This window comes from Hemicordylus capensis, chromosome 5, assembly GCF_027244095.1.
Source record: "Hemicordylus capensis ecotype Gifberg chromosome 5, rHemCap1.1.pri, whole genome shotgun sequence".
Classification (NCBI taxonomy): domain Eukaryota; kingdom Metazoa; phylum Chordata; class Lepidosauria; order Squamata; family Cordylidae; genus Hemicordylus; species Hemicordylus capensis.
The window spans coordinates 131013458-131034454 of NC_069661.1; the positions used below are offsets into that span (position 1 = coordinate 131013458).

General features: G+C 44.7%; 1 long non-coding RNA gene across 1 annotated transcript; it reads left to right on the plus strand.

The window, feature by feature from the left end:
• Positions 1–15932: 15932 nt before the first annotated feature.
• Positions 15933–18763, plus strand: LOC128325954 (uncharacterized). The gene is made up of 2 exons (XR_008307762.1): positions 15933–16960; positions 18623–18763. It is a non-coding gene; the product is annotated as an uncharacterized LOC128325954 (long non-coding RNA).
• Positions 18764–20997: the final 2234 nt, after the last annotated feature.

The window sequence follows — 20997 nt, forward strand, 5'->3', positions numbered from 1 at the left end:
AAAGAATCTGTCTTTAATTTTCTGATCTATATTTTTAGTCAAGACCTTGGTTTTAGTCTTATTTATATAAAATCCAGCCAGCTGACCAAATTGTTGTATCTTATCCAAAAGTCTTTCAATCTTGTCCATTGGATTCTCTAAAAATAACACATCATCATCTGCAAGGGCTCTCAACTTATAGCCTTGTTTCCCAATTTTGGGACCATGTAGTTCATCATCTTCTCTAATACTTCTACAAAGCACTTCTAAAACCAATATAAAAAGCAATGGGGAAAATGGACAACCTTGTCTAGTCCCTTTTTGTATTACACAGTTATCTGATAATTCCCCATTTACAATGATCTTAGCATATTGTTCCAAGTAAATAGTTTTAATTGCTCTAATAAAATTATTGCCAGCAGTTATTTCCTCTAATAGTCCCCACATAAATTGCCTCGAAATGTTATCAAAAGCTTTCTCTGCATCCAAAAAAATCATCGCCATCTGTTTATCATTATGTTTTTCATAGTACTCCAATACATTCAAAACTGTTCTAACATTATCTATCAATTGTCTCTTTGGCAAAAAGCCAGCTTGATCTTCATGAATGAAGTCTCTTAATACAACTTTCATTCTTCTTGCCAAAACAGCAGCAAAAAGTTTATAATCATTATTTAAAAGTAAAATTGGTCTATAATTTTTAACTAATGTTAGATCTTGATCTGGCTTGGGGATTATTGCAATATTTGCATACTTCCACGAATCCGGCATAATCCCTTTTTGTAAAATGCCATTCATAGTCCATTGAAGAGGTTGTAAAATTTGATCTTTAAATAGCTTATAGTACAAGGCTGACAGTCCATCAGGCCCAGGGGCCTTGTTGGATTTAGCTTGATTTATTGCTTCTGTTACTTCCATAAGTGTTATTGGAGCATTCATAATTTCTGTTTGTTGCTGAGAAAGTTTTGGAATATTTTTGGTTCTAAGAAACTGCTCTATTTTTTTGTTTTCTACTGTTTTACCTTTATATAATTCTGAGCAATATTTGAAAAATTCCATTCTTATCTCCTTTCCATTATAAGAGAGCCCATTTTTTGTAAGTATTTTGGATATAAAATTTTTCTTCCTCTCAAATCTAATTTTCCAAGCTAACAACTTGCCTGGTTTATTTGCAAACTCAAATGATCTTTGCTTAACATATTTCAAATTCTGTTCAAGTTCATTTGCTATTAACATAGAAAGTTGTTGTTGTAAGATCTTGATAGCTTGAGAAACCTTCTTCTTATCTTTAGCCCATAGCAGTTCCCTTTCCTCTTTTGAGATCTGCATCAATAATGCCTCTTTTTTCAATCCCCTTTGCTTTTTAAAATATGCATTTTGCTGTATGAAAAAACCTCTCATAACCACTTTACTTGCATCCCAGACAATTTTGTTATCCATTCCCTGATTTAGATTCAGTTCAAAATAGTCCTTTAACTTCTTTTTAGCTTTCTAGACCACGTCTGCTTTTTTCAAGAGGTATTCATTCAGTCTCCACCGAAATGAAGTCACTCCTTCTTTCTTCCATGCAAAACAAATTGGATTATGATCTGAAAATGTCCTAGGTAAAATGTCCATTCTTTTCATATGAGATATAATAGCTTTAGATATCCAAACCATATCTATCCTTGAATGTGATTGATGTCTTTCGGAAAAATAGGTATATTCTTTTGCATTAGAATTTTTAATTCTCCCATAAATCATAAAGATCCATATGTTCTACTAAGTCAAAGAATGCTTTAGGAAGTTTACCTTGTAAGTTCCTATCCGATAAATGGGATTTTCTATCCAGAGATGTCGAAACAACTCCATTAAAATCTCCCAGTACAATCAGATTAACATTCAATAAATCTGCCATCTTTTGATCCAAATAGCTATAAAATTCAACTTTCTTTTCATTAGGGGCATAGATTCCAATTATCACCGTTTTGATTCCGGAATTAAAATTTCCAACGCTAATACCCTACCTTCATCTTTAAAAATCAATTTAGGTTCAAATTGCTGTTTAACATAAAATACTACTCCTCTTTTTTTTTTTCTTGTCTACAGAAACAAATTCTTGTCCCAGGGCCTTATTGACCGAAATTTTTTTATCTTGTTTTCTAATATGAGTCTCTTGTAGACACACAATGTCCAAATTTTGTTTTTTAAGAAAGTGAAAAACCTTATTTCTTTTAATTTTCGAATTCAACCCATTTACATTCCAAGAAAAAATCCTATAAATATGTTTGTAATCCATATGAACTAATTTAAATTATGTGTTTATGGAGCAGGGTGCTCAGAGGCTAAGTCTTTTTTGTATTTCCACCAAAATTCTTGTGCTTTGAGGAGCTCAGTGAATCTGTTCTTCTTGCTCTTGTAGAAAAAGAAGAGTCCCTCTGGTAATTCCCATCTGAAACGTATTCCATTGGCATTTAATGCATCAGTCAAAAACTTGTAATCCTTGCGTTTTCTTAAAATTCTAGCTGTAATTTCCTTCAAAAATTTTATCTGGTGAGCTTGAATTGTTAACGCTGTGGTAAAATGAGCCTGGATGATTTGCTCAGCTATTGATTTAGTAGTGAACTGTACTAAACAGTCTTTAATTAATTTACTTCTTATAGCAAAATCCGAGTTTAGATGAAAAGCTATCTCAATCTGAGCCTCTATCTCTCCAGCTATGATTCCCAAAAGTAATGCAAGTTCCTCTCCAAGTAATTTCTTAATATTCTGGTTAGGAGTTTCTGGAATACCCCTAAACCTTAAAAATCTCTCTTTTTGTCTTAATTCCAACAAAGCCATTTGATCTAATAATTTTTCTTTATCCTCTTTCAGTGATCCCACATCTTTCTCTAAAGCTTCAAACCTTAATTTAAATTCTTTATTATCCTGTGCTAGTTTCTTGACAGTTTCATCAATATTTGAAGTTCCGTTATTTATTTCATTCATATTCTGTTTCATCTGGGTCATATCTAAAATGACTTGTTGAAGGGCAGTGGTGTTTGATTGGAGGGCAGCAGCATTCGATTGCAATATCTGTTTCATCTCAGACAGCGTTTGGTCCATAGCTGCAGGTGTTTTAGTTTCCCCCACGCCAGAATCTGGAAGTGAAAGTTTCCTGGCTTGTGTATGTATCTGACTCTGATGAGGTTTCTCTTTGCCTTTCATAATGACATGAAAGGGTTAAGAAAAGAAAGATACTTGCACAGCAAAGTTTGTCCTTAGTCTCAAAACGGAAAGTAAAAGCCTGTGCCTGTTTCTCGAATATAAACAGTTCTGCAGCATAGCTTCTGTATCTAATCACTGGCAGTTAGAATTTTCTCACGGTTGGTTGGTTGGTTCCCATTGGTTAAAAGGAATGATAGGCAGAGTCCATAGCAAATTAGAAACGGCAAAGCGTCTCTTCTTTAAGCTTAAAAAATAATAATCGCCACTAATAAAATCTTTTCCAAATATTAAAAAATTTTTAATCAGCAATTCAAGTCTTAAGTTTTAGTATTTAGCAAACAAAAAAGAAAGAATTCCTTTCTTTAATTGTAATCCAAAAGAAAACTTACAGCCTTATCTGTAGCGTCATTCCCAGAAACGCAGGAGGGATTTCCACAATTTGTCATCATCAATCACTAGAGAAGTGAGCTTCTTGAACTTCAAGCATTAATTATATCCAAGCTGTAGAGATTGTCTGCCAGGCAGCTTCGGTCATAAAGATTCCCTGAGCAGGAGACGAGCGAAGATGGAACCCTTATCCCTGCCGATCAACTTAAGACAAAAAACAGGCTCTTCAGCCCAATCCCTGTATCAAGTGACCGGCATATGGGAAGTTGTGGTTTATCTTGAGTCAATCCTTTAATCCAGGACGACGTGGGAGGGTTTTGAAGCCTCAAAACCCTCTTATTTCTCCTGCTCGGTCTTCTCTTTGCAGAGAAGCAGACAGCTACGCTGGCAGTCCAACCGGAAGTCTGGGAGCCCAGTATTCTGAGCTGCGTGTACTGCAACTAAAGAGTTATGTCTGTTCCAGGAGATCCAGTGAGATCTAGCCGTGGACACTTTGAATTGCTAATCTACAGCAGCTGCCCTTTTACGGAGCTCAGTGAGGATGGCTACTTACCTAGAGGGAAAGCTCAGGCTGACAACCCTGAACCCAGACAATTACTTGGAATGGAAAACGTGACTGAGGATTGCATTGTGAGTGGAAGGACTACAGAAAGTCACTGAAGAAGATCCCCCAAAGATGGAACCACAGCTGCAAAGAAAACTGCGGCATGGCAACTCAAGGATGCAAAAGCTCAAGCTTTGATAGCTGCTTCTGTGAGTAAAAATTATCTTTCTACTATATGTGATCTTGAGACCTCAAAGGAAATGCTAAGCAAGCTAGATTCCTTGCATACGAAAAAGGGGTGGGCATACACCTTTAACTTAAGAAAATGCAGAATCTCCAGTATAAAGATGAGGATTGTTTTGCCATGCATGTAGGATTGCTGCAAGATTTTTTCTTTGAATTTAAAGTTGCAAAGGAGCAACTTACAGAGAATCAGAAGCTGGAAGCTCTGTTGCTAAGCATGCCCCCCAGCTATAGCAAATAATCAGCCAATTGGAAACCCACACCACTCTAACCTTTGAGAGAGCTGTGGAAACTATCTCTTCTGAAGCAAGCAGAAGACAAGTTTTGAATTCTCGATATGAAGGTGAATTGGCAAATAACTTTGCTCTTAAGGCAACTGGCCATTCCAGAGGAAACCCAAGGTAGGGAGGGAATGCTGCAAGAGGAAACCACATGGGCCCCCCACATTTGCATAAAAAGAGGTCTGGCTCTATTGCCAATGGAACTCAGTCCAAAGAGAGAAGTCACATGACTGCCAGCAGGGAGACTGCTCCTGGAATGAGGCCAACTGGGACTAATGCCGATGTTTTCTGTGTAACCAATTTGGCCAAAGGTGGCGAACTGTCTCAAGAATCAGACAAAGAAAGCTGACTTTACAGTAAGAGATTCAAATAAGAATTTCAGTGTTTCCCTGATATAAGAAAATGGAAGATTCATACTAGACAGTGGTTCCATAGTTCATATCTCGAATCATTTAGATTTCTATACTGTTTGATATTCCTGAAGAGATTGTTCATTTGGACAATAATACTACAATTAATTAGGACCAAGCCACAAGGAGCTTCCAGGTCCTCTCTGAGGATGAAACATGCTCATCACTAGTAGCTAGAAGAGACCAAGATAGTAGAAAATTCATCACCAGTTACACCCTCTCCAGCAGTGTGTGGACAATCTGAGATGTTTCCCTGTGATGATGAGGCCACTGTCACTAAGAAAGATGTGACATCCCCTCTAGAGGTTTGTGGATTAGAATAGGGATAGGCAGGACATTTCAAGCTCAGAACGTTCTGACTCAAAATGGCCGCTTCAGGTGTTCCATCCCAAAATGGAATGCCCTTCAAATGAAGGGCTTGCTCCATCAGAAAACTGGGCTAGTTGTTCCAACGGAATGTTCCAGGCATTTGGAATGCAATGCAAATACCTGGAACATTCCTTCAGAACAACAAGTCAAGCCGGTTGTTCCAATGGAATGAGCCTTTCATTTGAAGGGCATTCCATTTCAGGACAGAACACTCGAAATAGCCCATTTTGAGTCAGAACATTCCAAGCTTGGAACATTCTGCACATCCCTAGAGTAGAGTCATGACTAGAGGCAGCAGATGCCTGGCATGGCAGGTAGTATTGCCAGGAACCAGGGTGAAAAAAGCAGCAAGGCCTGCTGAAGACCTTAATAAAGCTAGCTGATTACAGTGCTGCCCAGAATTAGGCTGGAAAGCAGGAGGCCTGGGAGGGGGTGGAGTCAAGCTCTTCTATAGAAGAAAGGAGTGCCCCACAGGGAGGGGTCAGAGGAGATAGGGAGGAACTGCCTCTGCAAACCAAGGGAAGAAAGGAAGCTGCTGTAGTTGGGAGAAGAGGTTCCTACCAGGCTTACCTGGAGACCAAGAAGAGACAGTCCTTATTAGAGTCTGGTGAAGCTGGAAACCTGAAAGCACCTGAGAAGGAGAAAGAAGTGAGATTAGAAAGTGAAGTAACTAGTTTTGGTTTTCTGTAAGGACTTGATGGACTTTGTGAAATTGCTAGCCCTCTGTTGATATCCTGGGGAAAAGAAGGGCCTCAACAAGCCAGCTAGCCTGGTCTGAAGATAAGTGGAGCAGAGACTGTTGTATAGTAAATAAAAAGAAAACCTCTTGTGGCCTAATAAGAACTTGCTGTCTGTGCCTGTTTTGCTGTTCTTGGCCCAATGCAAACCATACCTAGAATAAATCCCTATTGTGTGGAGCTTCCCTCCTAGGAGGAGGAGGTGGCTCCTGATCCATCCCAGGGGTGAGGCCCACAGGGTTGTACAGTGTCAACGGTGGAATCAGTGGACAATGAAGTGAGTGATTTTGACCATGGAAGAGAAAGGACAGGGGTGAAGTGTCTCCCCATCTCACATAGTCCAGATGAGAACCTGACAAATCCTTCTAAAAGAGGCCGTCACCTCAGTAGATTAAAAAATGAGGGGAGGCAGAACTGGGGCACTGTGTTGTAAGACCTAGAATATTCTGATTTGAGTCAGGGGAAGGTAAACTCTTGATAAAATATAAACAAATAAATACATCTATTAAATACATACATGCAAACATTTAAACAATATATATATTAAAATAAACTTCTTAGCATGAATCAATCAAAGAAGATTTGCTAGATGCACTTTGCCATTATCACTTTTGAATAGAAGCTGGGAGGAGTAAGAGGGAGAAGCACAGTTTAGGGACTCTGGGGAGGGACAGAGGAGCAGGCAAAGCAGCGAATGAGGGTTACCTTCTTTGGACTCAACGGCCTCTTAGGCCCTGGACAGCAGCTTTACTATGGTTAGAGCTTGTCTCAGGGACTAGCAGTGAGTTCTCTGGCCAGCCCTGAGCCTTTGTCAGCTGCCCCACGATCCTGACCTGAAAGCTGGCCCAGCAGTGAAGATTTCCCTATCGATGTGTATCTAAGTTTGTAATTTGCTCCTGTCAGGCTGCTGGCAAAGACACAAGAGGAGAGCTAAAGGGAAAAGTTGGCAGTCCAGTGCAGAATATCTTCCTTTATCTCCACCTCCGGTCACTAAAAGGACTTTCCCTACAGCTATTTTTCTCTCTCACTTTTGACACATAGTAAGATTCTCTCCAGAGTCAAGGGGATGCACATCCATCCTTTACAATGAAAGGATGGATTCTGGGAGTGAGGAGAATTCCACTGTCTCCATGTCACCAAACAGGATTCTATGAGCAACTGCTTTGGGGAGTCTCCTGTGAAGCTGAAGGAAGGGATGTTGGAGCCAGAGTAACTCCAACATGACAGATACATCAAAGTGGAGCATGGGACAAGTGGGAATATCCTGCCCTCCCAGATATGCTGGGGCAAGGGAGGAAGGTCCTTTTTCCTCCAGCTTTCCCCAAAGCCATGACTTACTCAGGAGGCAGTTGGCAGCTCTCTTGGTTCCCAATTCCCTTGATGGCAGGCCTATGTAGGAGTGCATTTATCAGGCCAAATAGGAGTTCAGGAAATTTCATTTCCACCATACTGGAATGCCCTGCAGCAGGTGCAGAGAGAGCCAAGCAGTGGCTCGGGTTCTGCTGCCACCGTGCCCCCCCAGCCCTAGCCCCTGCATCTGATGTTATGAAGCAGGGCACATTTAGCCATGCCCCCCGCATAATATGTATGACACAGGGGGCGTGGCTTTGCAGCATGGCCGGAGCAACTCTCCCTGCCTTTTAAAGTTGGAAAGTGGAGGTGTGAGAAGCAATAAAACCAGTTATCCCTTAGCATCACTCAGCAATAGATCCTTCCAACGCTGCTTTGCAGTAGGACTCTCCATGTGTCCATCTGCAGTAGAACCCCAAATTTCCTCCCATCCTACCAAGCAAAATTACTCCCACCCAGTGTTCCCTCTAACAGGAATTCCCAGACGTTGTTGACTAAGTAAAGTAAAGTGTGCTGTCAAGTCAATTTCGACTTCTGGCAGCCACAGAGCCCTGTGGTTTTCTTTGGTAGAATACAGGAGGGGTTTACCATTGCTTCCTCCCGCGCAGTATGAGATGATGTCTTTCAGCATCTTCCTATATCGCTGCTGCCCAAAATAGTACCAGTGGGAATTCGAACCAGCAACCTTCTGCTTCTTAGTCAAACATTTCCCCACTGTGCCACAACTCCCATAACCCTCAAGCAAAGGCTACTGCAGATGGGGATGCTGGGAGTTGTAGTCAACAACATCTGGGAATCCCTGTTAGAGGAAAAACTGCTCCCATTCTGTAGCATCTAAGACTGGATCTATTCCACATTCTGGAAGATACACACACAGAGAACCCACAATCCTTCCATGTGAGGGACTGGATGTTCATTATTGACTATTGCAAAGGACGACTCTTCCACAGATTAAGTGTTCAGCAGCGTGTTCAGGAATCACCTTTCTGACTTCCAGACGCTGAAAGGAGAAATGAGATCTGACATAAGAACATCAATGCATACAAAGAGCACTATGGATCAGATTAATGGTACATGTAGTCCAGGACCCTGTTTCTAACAGTGCACAGCTAGATGTCTCCAGGAAGCCCACAATATGGGCATGAAGTAAACAACCCTCTCCTGTTTTCTATCCTCACATCTGAGTGAATCCAGGGATATGAAGATTCCATGGCTGTCTTGGCTAACAGCCTTCAATTTGCCTATCCTCCACGAATATATCTGTGACGGCTCAGTCTCAACCAGCCCTATGCTCTTCACCAGTCACGGAGGGAGCCAAGTGGCGGTCTAGGTGCTGCCTCCGCAGTGACCCACCCAGCCCCACCCCCTGCATCTGATGTCAGACACAGGGAGCATTTAGCCACTCCCTCTTATCTGACATCAGACACAGGGATGTGATTTCGCTCCCAAATGGGGCTGCGTGGCCGTTGGGGAGCTCAATTGACTCTTCCTTTTAAAGGCAGGGAGAGCTGCCTTTAAACCGCTTCTGGCCATGCTGTGAACATAACACTGGCCAATCTAACTCCCAAATGGGGTTTCATGACCCCGTTTGGGAGCGAGATTGGGCAGCACTGCATTCACAGAGTGGCCAGAAGCGGCTCTCCCTGCCTTTAAAAGGTAGGGAGAGTTGCTCCAGCCATGCTGCGAATGCAGCACTGGCCAATCTCACTCCCAAACGGGGCCGCACAGCTCCATTGGGAAGCAAAATCACACCTCCTGTGTCTGATCTCAGATGTGGGCTGTGTGCCTGGGGCGCAAGGTGAAGCCCCTGATTGGTGGCGGCCTGGGTTATTTGAACCCATTCACCCAATGGTGGCTCTGCCCCTGCTCTTCACCACTGCCACCAAGTAGTTTTTTGTATTTTTTTTCTCCTGACTGTGTCTACTGAAACAGCCTTCCAAGCCTCTGTTTCTCTCAAAGTTAGGTTGGGTGCCAAAGTTTCTAAGCATGGTGTGGAGGGAAAGACTGAAGCTACACTTCTTTAAATTCAAAACAAGAAAACTTTAAAATAATTCAGTTCAAAACAGTAGTTGCTTTGGAAAATTTAGTGCAAAAAAACAGCAACCATATGAGCATAAGGAACCAATAAAACAGAAGAAAAAATCATCCAGTCTTACCTAATACCTTCTCAGCTCTTTTCTCCTGACTCTCCAGCTTCAACTCGAACTGGAACTTGTACTCCAATTAACTCACTTGCACTTGCACTCTTCAGCCGTCCAACTTTTCAATTCATTTCTACTCTGACTCCAACAGGAACTTGCACTAGTTCTCTGCTGCAGGCAAGCCTCCTTTTATTCTCTCCCCCCCCCCAATTTTTCTAAACAACCCGATCAAAACAACTCAAGTTCCCTCCATTATTTTAAAACATATCCAGTCAACTCAAACCCTCTTTCCTCCAAAATTTAACCAGTACAACAGTTCTCCCTCCCAAACCAAACTGTAGAACAGGAGCTGTGAATTTTTGACCCCTGCACAGCTTCTTTTTCACAAAGAACACAGGAGGTAAGCAAATACAGCAATACAGAGGTTCGACACAAAAAGAGGAGGTTCAGGCCTCATTCCTTCATTATGTCTCATCATTTTTTGAAATCAGTGGGTCATCACAATATCTTGTGGCAGTGAATTCCATAAGTTAGTTATGTGGCATGTGAAAAAATGATTCCTTTTCTCTATCCTGTACCTAATGCCAATCGACTGCTTTGGTTGATACTATGAGAGATGCAGGGGGGGAAATTCCTCTTTAGTGTTCAGTTTAAAGAAATCCTAATGTTCTCCTGCAGGTTTCATTTTGCTAAACTAAGTTCTGTGATGTTACAAATCAGGGGATCATCCTAAATTCAGAGTTTGTTAACTTTCAATTAAATACAGGCGTAACCTGTATTTAACCTCAAGTGTCACACTTTGGGCAGCTGCAGGGCTCACCTGGAATTGAGGTACTGACAGATTGTGTCAGGAGAGAGAAGAGGAGAGATTACATCTGCTCCTAGGTAGACCCCAGGGTGTGAGACTGGGTGCCTGACTGTTTGCTTCTCCTGCTGCCCCCCTGTCTGTTATTTGCCCCCCAGGACTGGCTGCTGTGCTGAGGTGAGGCCTTGCAGGATTGGGGCCAGAGAGGAGGGTGACTTGGCAGTTTCCTGCATTCCAACTGCCTAGAGCTGCCTGCTCAGGGCTATATAGGCTTCTGCCACTGGCGGCAGGCCTACCACCAGTGGGGTCGCCACTGCAGGGGTGACACCAAAGGGGGTCGCCCCTTTGGGGAAGCCACTTCGGGGGACAACGAGGGTGAGGGCCAGGTCTCTTGACCTAGGTATTTGTATATGGGGGGGGATTTAAAAGTGGAGCTTCTATTTTAATTTGTCCTGGGTGAGACAATTTTAGAATGTGTCTGGGCTTAACTGGAGATGGGGAGACAGGGGGCGTGTCCACCGACTGTGGGGCAGCCATTCCGGTTGTGGTGGGGAACAGAAGAAGTAACGTTGGCAGGTCAGTGGGCCATTACCGGGGAAGGGGACTTGGAAATTTAATAGCTGTTTCCCCTTCCAGCTGTTCTGCCAGCTCTTTGACCTTGGAGAGCAGTGCCAATCATCCTTAGAACCTCACCTTGCTCCTCTGCAATGCCAGGTCGGTCCAGAACAAATCAGAAACCATCCATGATTTGATTCTGGATTAAGGTGCCAACCTGGTATGTATCACAGAGACCTGTCTGGGGAGGCTGGGGGCCCAGTGTGGTCCCAGCTTCTTCCTCCAGGCTACTCTGTTGAGGAGCGGGTGAGGGACCGTGGGCAGGGAGGTGGAGTGGCTGTGGTCTATAAGAATAACCTTTCCCTTACCAGGCTCCCTGTTTAGGTGTCGGACCATATCGAATGTGTGTACTTAAGTCTGGGGACCAGGGATAGACTGGGACTTCTGTTGGTGTACCGATCGCCCCGCTGCTCAACAGAGTCCCTAACCGAGCTGACAGACTTGGTCTCGGACTTGGTGTTGGAGTCCCCCAGGCTTGTGGTGCTGGGAGACTTCAATGTTCACTTTGGGACCAATTTGTCCAGGGCAGCTTGGGAGTTCATAGCAGCCATGACGACTATGGGCCTATCCCAAATGGTCTTGGGGCATTTTGCACATTGCTGGTCACACATTTGATTTGGTCTTTCACTCTGATCAGGGTGGTGTTCCGTGGGTGGGGAATCCTGTGATTTCCTCATTGTCATGGATGGACCACCATCTGGTTGAGGTTGGACTCACAATCACTTCCCACCTTCACAGGGGCAAGGGACCTATTAGGATGATCCACCCGAGAAGGTTATTGGATCCAATAGGATTTCAAGAAGCCTTGGAGGGATTTATTGTTGGCTCTGCTGGTGATCTTGTTGATGCCCTGGTGGAGAATTGGAACAGCAAACTCACTGGGGCAATAGACATGATTCCTCCTAAGCGTCCTCTCCAACCTGCTTCAAAATTGGCCCTTTGGTATACGGAAGAACTACGGGGGCTGAAGCGGCGAGGTAGACGACTGGAGCGCAAGTGGAGAAAGACTCAGCTTGAATCCGACAGATTGCAACATAGAGCTCATTTGAAGACCTATGCTCAGGCCATATGTGCGGCAAGGAAGCGATTCTTTTCTGCCCGTATTGCATCCGCAAGTTCACGTCCAGTGGAGTTGTTCAGGGTTGTGAGAGGGCTAGTATGTGCCCCTCCTCCCTTGAATCGGAATCTGGAACCATCAATTACTCACTGTGATGTGTTTAATGAATTCTTTGTGGGGGAAATCTCTCGTATTCGGGCCAACTTAGACTCCAGCTCCACAATTACCTCAGTGTCTGATGTGGAGGTGTCCAGCGACTCCTCTTGTGTGATTAGGTTGGATCGGTTCCAGTTTGTGACTCCTGAGGATGTCAAAATCAAATCAAATCTTTATTGTTACGGTCATTCGACCAGCAAAACACAAAGTACAAAAGCTTTACATAAAAGCGAGCTTTACATAAAAATGAACTTGGTCAAATAAAATAATAAGCTGCTGAAACATAAAACAGAACCATAACACCCAAGTTCATCCATTACATAAAACAGAAGGCTCCATGCATTGTAATAATCTAAAATTTAATTCAATCCAACCCCATATCTCGCTTCTCAGCGTTTCTTATCCTAGTCTTATTAGCCAGGAAACAATACTTCACCACGTTGTAAGATACTACACCCCAACGGTCTGTCAAAAGTAATTCCAGATAGAACTGTTCAGAACAACTGGGGTATGCTGTTAAAAAAGGACTTATATATCTCTCCCACAAAGTTCGATAAAACAGACAGTTCAAGATAACATGGGCCGTTGACTCCACTTCCCCAGAAGCACAAGGGCAGACACGCTTCTTATAGGGGATCTTGCAGTATCTCCCCTCACGGACAGCCGATTCTAAGGCATTACACTGGGCCAATGTCAGAGCCCTCCGGAAACTAGGTACTAAATTTTATTAAGGTATCTTGCTGGGCAAGACAGTGATGTTTGATTACCTAAATAGGTGTCAGCCCCTATCTGGCTTCTGTCCGTCTGTTTCTCCATATCCATAATGCATTGGTGCAGACAAGATCTTGCTCTCTCATAGCCCAAGACAACCAAAGCATCGCTGGAGAAGCCATAGTAATTCAACCCCTTCTCCACATAATATTTCCACCTAGACTTATATGTATCACTCAACACTAAGGGTGCTAGTCCTACTGGCTGAAAAATCAGCTTCAGCCAATATTCAAATGTTACCAGCCAAACACTTGCCTCCACCAGAATCCAGCCTACTTCCAATCGTAGAAATGCATTGGGGACACCCCAGGGTAGTTGGAACACATTTCTCAAGAACTTTGATTGGATTGCCTCTAGCCTGGCAAGGTTGGAATAGATACCTAGCTGCGCTCCATAAAGGAGTAAAGGCCGGGCTTTACTGAGAATGTGGACAAGCTGATTGGAATGGTGCGGCCTACCACCTGTTCTCTTGAACCTTGTCTGACCTGGCTTATATTATCTGGCAGAGGGGGTTGTTGTAGAAGGCCTGGTAGAGATTATTAATGCGTCTCTGACGGAAGGTAGGATGCCTCCTTGTCTTAAGGAGGCAATTATTAGACCGCTTCTGAAGAAGCCTACCCTGGATCCCTCGGACTTGAACAACTACAGGCCTGTCTCCAACCTTCCGTGGCTGGGCGAGGTAATTGAGAGGGTGGTGGCCTCCCAGCTCCAGACAGTCTTGGATGAAACTGATTGTCCTGACCCATTTCAAACTGGCTTTCGGGCTGGCTATGGGGTAGAGACTGCCTTGGTCGGCCTGATGGATGATCTCTAATTGGCAATTGACAGAGGAAGTGTGACTCTGTTGGTCCTTCTGGACCTCTTGGCGGCTTTCAATACTATTGACCATAGTATCCTTCTGGAGAGTCTGAGGGGGTTGGGATTTGGAGGCACTGCTTTGCAGTGGTTCCAGTCCTACCTCTTGGGCAGGTTCCAGATGGTGTCCCTTGGAGACTGCTGTTCTTCAAAATCTGAACTTTTGTATGGTGTTTCCCAGGGCTCCATATTGTCTCCAATGTTGTTTAATATCTACATGAAACCGCTGGGAGAGATCATCAGGAGATTTGGTGCAGGGTGCTATCGGTATGCTGATGACACCCAAATCTATTTCTCCATGTCAGCATCATTGGGAGAGGCCATAACCTCCCTAAATGCCTGCCTGGAGTTGGTGATGGGCTGGATGAAGAATAACAAACTGAGACTGAATCCGGCTAAGACGGAGGTACTCATTGTGCGGGGTCAGAACTCGAGAGATGATTTTGATCTGCCTGTTCTGGATGGGGTCACACTTCCCCAGAAGGAAGAGGCACACCGTATAGGGGTGCTTCTGGATCCGAGCCTCTCTCTGGTGTCCCAGGTTGAGGAGGTGGCCAGAAGCGCCTTCTATCAGCTATGGCTGATACACCAGCTGCATCTGTTTCTTGAGGTGAACGACCTCAAAACAGTGGTACATCTGCTGGTAACCTCCAGACTGGATTACTGTAATGCACTCTATGTGGGGCTGCCCTTGTACGTAGTCTGGAAGCTACAGCTGGTCCAGAATGCAGCAGCCAGGCTGGTCTCTGGGTCATCTCGGAGAGACCATATGACTCCGGTATTGAAGGAGTTACACTGGCTGCCGATATGTTTCCGGGCAAATTACAAGGTGCTGGTTATAACCTATAAAGCCCTAAACAGTTTGGGCCCTGGGTATTTAAATTTTTAAATGGTTGTAATGTGTGTGTTTCCCCCCTCCCCATTTTTGTCTTAACAAATGTTTTACTTTTGTTTTTATCCTGTTGTAAACCGCCCAGAGACGTAAGTTTTGGGCGGTATAAAAATATTTTAATAAATAAATGAATAAATAAATAAATAAATTGTGGAAAAGGCACACCAGCATATACAGCCTCTCAGTCCCCATCACCACAGAGCAGAATAGATGTCTCCATCCACCCCATGAACAAATGTATGTGAGACTCCTCACTCTTCTCTGCTCCTGTAGCTTAACCCCTAGATCCTCACCCCAAGCCCAAGTAGGAGTAACTGCATTTGCTCATAATGATCCCCTTCTATCCTTTTGTCTCCCTCTTAGCGCCCTTTGCTAAGAAGGGGAATTCTGTCTTTCCAACAGTCAGAATACAGACTGGGAGCTCCTTGCAGACAGAGAACTCTTTCCTGATTTATGAAACCCCATGAAGTGTCACGTTTTTGACAGTGCTGGAGGCAGTAAACCAATACAGCTACAAATAAATAAACAGTAAAATAAATAAATCATAAACTGTAATAAGCCACTGGGAGCAGCATATCATACCAGAGAGGAGCCACAGGGATTTCTTCTTTGAGTCTGCCCAGACTGCATAATGGACTTCCTTTCCCACATTCGGCAAAGGAGAGAGGGGAGCAGAAATCCATCTGAGTCAGGGGGAGAGACGGATTGGGTGGCCAAAGGGGCCAGGATGGACTCAGATCCTAGAAGTCTCTTCACTGACCAAAATTCAACTCCCAATGGCCTATCCCCACCCCTCAAAAAACCCCTATTTGGGCATAGTTGGGAACACTTACTCTGAACTTCTTCTTTGCCACCAGAGACTTGAAAGCCCCTTTGCCAATGGGTGAGTCCAGAGAGTGCAAGAGCAGCATCAGAAGCTCCAACCGCCATTCAGTCAGAACCTCATTGCCATGGTGACCATGCAAACACACCAGGTCCAGTGGACAAGAGCAGCAACTGCCCCCTTTTTGAATCCAAACAAGTCTGGCAGAACTCCTAGCAGCCAGTAGTGGGCATGGGGCACAAGCAAACAGGTTTGCCAGCTCTTTAACAAGCCCCACTGCGGCTTTAGCAGAAGCCTGGCATGCAGCTAGTAAGTGTGGTGAAGATTATTTCCGTGTGTCAAGCTTTTAATAAAGGTTGAGGAGCCAAGACAGACAAAGAGGTGGCAATTCCCATCTTCCAGTGACATAACTTGCTATGTCTATGTCACTTCCATCTCTCCCCTCATTTCATTTCATTTCTATCCCTTTCCATTTTAAAATATCAAAGCAGCTTACAAACAAGATAAAGCATGTAATCTCATTCAAAAATGAATAGCAGCAGTCTTGCAGTCAAATTGTCATAAGTAACAGAGTAAAAAGCCTCCTTAAACAGGAAGGTGTTCCCTAAGGAGGATATTTCACAACTCTTATTACTCAGATAGACTGCTCCTGCTCAGAAAGCCTTGGGGGAGGGAAACAGCTCATGTTTTATCTAGCCAGGAGCAGCTGGCCAGAGTCACATGTCCCAGATTTTCTCCACGCACAGACAAGCACATGCACACACGCAACATCACCTGCAATGGCTGACAATGCTTTGCAGTAATGTTATCTTAATACCTGTCAGACTCCCAGGGGATGAGGTGGGTTCCTAGCTCTTCTTAAACTCCAGAGTGACTGGAGCAACCCCAAAAAGGTCAGCCTCAGGAACAGCCAGTGGAGGAGACTAGCTTGTTACCTGTGTTGTTGTCCTGCTAGCTTGCTGCATTCAGCCAGTTCCCTCTCCTGGAGAACTCCTGGCTCCCATGCCCAGAAGCAGCCCCTCATCATCAGCGGCCTTGTCTTTAAATACCCCAGTGCAGCGCTGACAGGTCTTAAAGCCTGCTTCCAGTCCCGCCCCCTTCCTGACCTTGCTTCCTGTTTCCTGCCACACCCAACCTAGCTGTCTCCTGCAGCTCTCCCTGCCTTGCTTTCTCAGTCTCAACCCCACTGAGATCTGACCAGCCTGGGCCCTTCTCATCCCCACTGCCCCCTAAAGCGAACAAGATGCCATGCCCTTCTCCAGCCTCCACAATGGGATGCCATGTCCTTCTCCAGCCTCCACAGGGCCACACAAGCAACCAGGTAACATGGAACCTGTTAAGCAAGGAAGCAGATTGAAGGTAGATATTAGGAAGAATTTCCTAACTGTAGGAGCTGATCAACAATGGAACAATCTGCCTCATGCTCTTCTTCTCTGGAAGTTTTCACACAAGGGCTGGGCAGCCATCTCTCATGCTATACTTAAGACCTTTTTTGCACTCTGAGACACCTGTGAACAGAATATTCATTTTAACCCTCCCCATTTTCTTCACTTTAGCTGATGGAACATACTGTTTGAGCAGTTGTGCAAGAATGCTGTTGCACAAATGCAAAAATTGTACAAATAGAGTTGCACAACAGTGTGGCCATTATATTATGGCCCCACTGTCGCACAAGCCAATTTGTGCAATTTTTGTGCTTGTGCAACTGTACAAACAAAATGTCCCACTGCATGTGTAACACTGCACAGAATGTCAACCACTAGCATCCTGTGTCAATGTAATAACTCAAAATACTGAAATAACTCTTGACTTGGGGGTTATATTTTATATGATTATTTTTACTGCCTTGTCTTAAAAGGATCGATCTGCTTATTTCAAGTACTGAACCATACTTTGGATGGGGGTCCTCCATATGTGGGGCCCAGGGTAATTGCCATTTTGGAGACCAGGGTTATGCAGATGGCCAGTGCACATGTGCAGCGGCCTCCAAAATAGCTGTTGCCAGTGCCAAGAGGCCCAGAACAGGCTGAAAACGGCACAAACTTGGCCATTTTGAGACCAGGGGCAGATTGGCAGGGGGACGGGGGATCGCTGGACACACCCACACACACCCATGGCAGTGCCCCTCAGAGGTGGTGGTTTTTGTTTTTTTTAAAAAGATGTTAGAACCCCAGAACCGGCTCTGAGCCGGTTCAAGGTCGAGCCGGTTCACACATCCCTACTGGCTGTACTAGTTTTATGCACTGAGCAGGGGCCTGAACTAGAAGATCGCAAAGGTTCCTTCCAACTCTAAAATTATATGATTCAGTTAGGTCATTCAAACAATCAAAAACTGTGTTCTACCCAGGTTTGGGAGCTGTGTGTGCTCCCAGTTTTCAGATTGTGTGGAAGCAAGCTTAGAGGAAAACCTGGATAGAAGTGATTGGGGCTATTCTCACGAGCAGCAAAAATCGGGCTAGGAGAGCCTAGCCCGATTTTTGCTGCTCGTGTAAACCAGGCGAGCCCGGTGGCTTACAAGCTGCTAGCCCGCTTTTGTAGGCCTCCCCTAAGCCCGGGTTTGCAGAGTGAGCACTCTGCAAACGTGGGCTTCCCGATTGTGAGTAGCCGTGGCGTGGCTCCGTGCCATGGCTACTCACGAGTAGACCCCCAGAGGGGAGCGAAAAGCCGGCTCCGGGGGTCTCCTCAGTATGCCCTACGCACTCGTACAGGGCATACTGGAGCTTCTGGGGGCCGTGCAGCCCCCGAGCTCCCCAGCCCCCACCAGCTCCGTCACAGAGCCGGCAGTCTTGTGGGTGGCTGCTCCAGCCACCCAGGGCTCCCACTCTGCTGCAGAAACTGGTCTCACTGATCGTGAGACCCTGCTCATTGTGTGGAAGCAATGTAGGAGGAAAAGCTACCCAGGTTTTCTCTTACCTTGCTTCCACACAACTGAAAATTGGGAGCACACATAGCTCCCAAACCTGGGTAGAACACAGTTTCTGATTGTGTGAATGACCTTTATATATTTTTTATTCTTTTCAGATTGTGCAGCCTGAGGATGTGAACAGGATTCTTGTGGTGAAACAAATCATTTGATTGACCCTTTCTAATCTTGATTAATGCTTCCTGAAAAATACTACTTACTGTTGTAATTAGACATCTGCATTAAAAGCCCTCTCTTGACCCCACTGTTTGGAATAATTACCAGCTAAAACCAAAATAGAAAAGGGAGGGAGGCGGGAAATGATACAGCTGCAAAAAAACAGACAGAAAAAGGAGGGAAGAAAGCCCAAAGGTGCTGAGCAAGTTGATATTGTCTTTATTTTAGGCCTGATGCACTTCGAGCATTGCTGTTCTTCAGAGGCAAATGTACTGCATCTTTGTTCACTTGTTGGAAAGTATATTATAACTAGAGATTTTGCTAATGTGGACCACAGAGATTCTGCTTGTGTATGATATACTTTCCAACAAGTGAACAAAGATACAGTATATTTGCCTCTGAAGAAGAGCAATGCTCAAAATGCATCAGGCCTAAAATAAAGATAATATCAATTTGCTCAGCACCTTTATAAGTCCATAGTCTGGATCCACAAGGATCCACTATCTATCTTTATTTCTCTAAGATGTACCCAGGTGTGGCAGCTCTCACGAGAGTTTGTGAGCAGCTGCCGATTAGCCACAGGGACGGGGGAGAAAATGGCGATGGCAGCAGCAGCCAGTGGAGTGGGCGGTGCAGCCTCCCTCTCCAGCCTGCCTGCCAGCCAAAAGGCAAGAACGCCAGGGGGAATGGTGGCGGGTGGGCAGCCTCCCTCTCAGGCCCGCCTGCTGGCCACAAGGCAGGAGCGCCGGGGGTAGGAGCGCCAGTGGTGCTGGGGACAACAAGGGCAGGGGGGTGGAGGAAAACTTGGGGTGCAGATGCTCTGCGCCCGGCCCAGCTAGTATAATTGAATATCTGTTTGTCTGTCTGTTTGCTCTCCATTCCCACACCCTTTGAGCTATTGGCACCAAACTTTGCACAGTGACTTCCTAGGACCCTATGAGTAACGTAGGGTACCTGGGAACCCCGACAGCAGCCTCATGCAGACAGATGGATATTCAATGGGTATATCCACAAAACAGATATGAATGCAATAACAAAGAGAAACTTGCACCAGATTTTGCAAAGTGACTTCCGAGGACCCTATGAGTAGCATAGGGTACCCGGGAACCCCAACAACCACCTCGCACAGACAGACAGACAGCTATACAATGGGTATAGCCACAAAACGTATTGATGCAAAAACAAAGAAAAACTTACACCATAAGCCTGAGCAACGCCAGGTACTCAAAGCTAGTTGCTTATAAATATGACAGCTGTTGAGCTAATAAATGGAAACTTGGTGGGCATGATCTACTTGATGAGGCCTACAAATGCACCAAATTGAAAAAGACTGATTTTATCTGTTCGTTCATTCATTCATTCATTCATTCATTCACTCATTGTTAAATTTATATACCGCCTTTCATTAAAAAATCACATAGGAAAAGTTAAAACAATACTATAAAAATTACACAATTAAAATATGCTAAAAATAAAAACAGATCTAATTTTAAAATTTGTAAAATACATACATAAAAATACCATACAATATACAAAGAAGCAGCAGTTGAGACAATCACATAGAAGCCTGAGTAAAAAAGCCAAGTCTTCACATGTTTTCTAAAAGCCATGATAGATACCGAGGAGTGAATAGCCACTGGGAGAGCATTCCAAAGTCTGGGGGCAGCAACAGAAAAGGCCCTGTCTTGCATGCACGACAACCAAGCTTCCTTCATTGTCGGCACCCGGAGCAGAGCCCCCTCAGATGACCTCGTCAAGCAGGCAGCAACCCTTGGGAGCAGGCGGTCCCTCAGGTATCCCGGGTCCAAACCATTAAGAGCTTTAAAGGTCAAAACCAGCACCTTGAATTGGACCCGGAAACGAACTGGTAGCCAGTGCAGCTCTTTCAAAAGGGGAGTGATATGCTCCCACCGGGAAGCTCCAGACAAAACCCTGGCTGCCGCATTTTGCACTAGCTGCAGTTTCCAGATATTCTTCAAGGGCAGCCCCCTGTAGATCGTGTTACAGTAATCCAGCCGTGATGTGACTAAGGCATGGGTAACTGTGGCCAGATGTGCCTTCTCAAGAAAGGGACGCAGCTGGTGCACTAGCCAAAGCCGTGCAAAGGCACCCCTGGCCACTGCCTCCACCTGAGCTTCCAAAAGCAGAGCCTGGTCCAGTTATACCCCCAAGCTGCGTACTTGCTCCTTCAAGGGGAGTGCAACCCCATCCAGAACCGGTAAAATCTCCTCATCCCAATTGGCTCTCCTACTGACCAACATTACCTCCGTCTTGTCTGGATTCAATCTCAGTTTATTAGCCCACATCCAACCCATCA